Source organism: Lissotriton vulgaris, chromosome 8, assembly GCF_964263255.1.
Source record: "Lissotriton vulgaris chromosome 8, aLisVul1.2, whole genome shotgun sequence".
Taxonomy (NCBI): domain Eukaryota; kingdom Metazoa; phylum Chordata; class Amphibia; order Caudata; family Salamandridae; genus Lissotriton; species Lissotriton vulgaris.
This window is the reverse complement of record NC_141696.1, coordinates 97785612-97786644: the sequence shown is the minus strand read 5'-3', so window position 1 is coordinate 97786644 and position 1033 is coordinate 97785612.

Sequence of the window (1033 nt, the reverse complement as noted above, 5' to 3'; positions counted from 1 at the left end):
TGCAGAGAAAGTACATGAGAATCTGCACAGGAGGTGTGTGTGATTGTACTATTCCATGGGTGGCAACACAGTCACGGGGGTAACAATGGGCAGTACAGGCCCACCTGTGTGAGAGACAGGTGTGTGAGGGGGAGTACCACTCAGACTTGGGTGTCAGGCAGACTGGGAAATGACTGTGTGATGGGGACAGTAGGAGCACTTGACTGGGGGGAGAGCGGCCCAGGTGAGGTAGTGCTATCAGTGGCTTTGCAAGCTGGAGGGCTGCTTGGACCAGGTGGTGTAGTGGCACGTGGAGGTGAAGTCATGCAAACCTGAGACGCAGTGTGGCTGGGAGATTGTGGAGGGGTGGCTTTCCACTTCTTGGGGCTTCTAAATGGCTTCCCTGTCTTGGGATTAATGCAAAGTGGTGTGAACACCACAGGCAGACACACCAACAAAGCTGCATCAGGTGCAGACACTGGCACTCCCTCTGGGGATGTGCTGGATCCAGCGGAACGCTTCGCCTGTCTTCCCTTTGACCCTCCTTCCCCTGTTTGCCAGGTGTACCCCTTACAGTGCCCTCCTTCCTCTGCTTCACTGGGCTTGGAATGGGAATCAAGGTGGTGGGTGAATCTGCCTTGGAGCCCTTCTTAGGTGTACCCTTGCCATGCACCACCTCCTCAGTGGGCACAGAAACTGCATGCCTCTCTTTGCGAGATCCTTTAGGGACAGGAGAGCCCTTAGCTGGGGATGCCTCTGAGGCATGTGAGCCTAGGGTCTGCTTCTTTGCTTTTTGGACCTTGTTTTTGCCTGACGTGGTTTTGTCTTTGCACTCTGGGGTGGCTTTGCTCTTCTGTGGGGATGGTGTCTGCGGGCAGGACAGCTTGGGTTGTTGATGCTGTGTGCTTCGTGTGCAGTATCGTGACTGTGACGTATGTGAACCGTGGTCACTATCATCAGGCGTGGCCACAACCTGGGGGGTGGACAAAGACCCCGGAGCTGGAATGGGAGTATGTGCCTGTTGAAGGGCAGATGTCACTGTGGAGGACAAAGC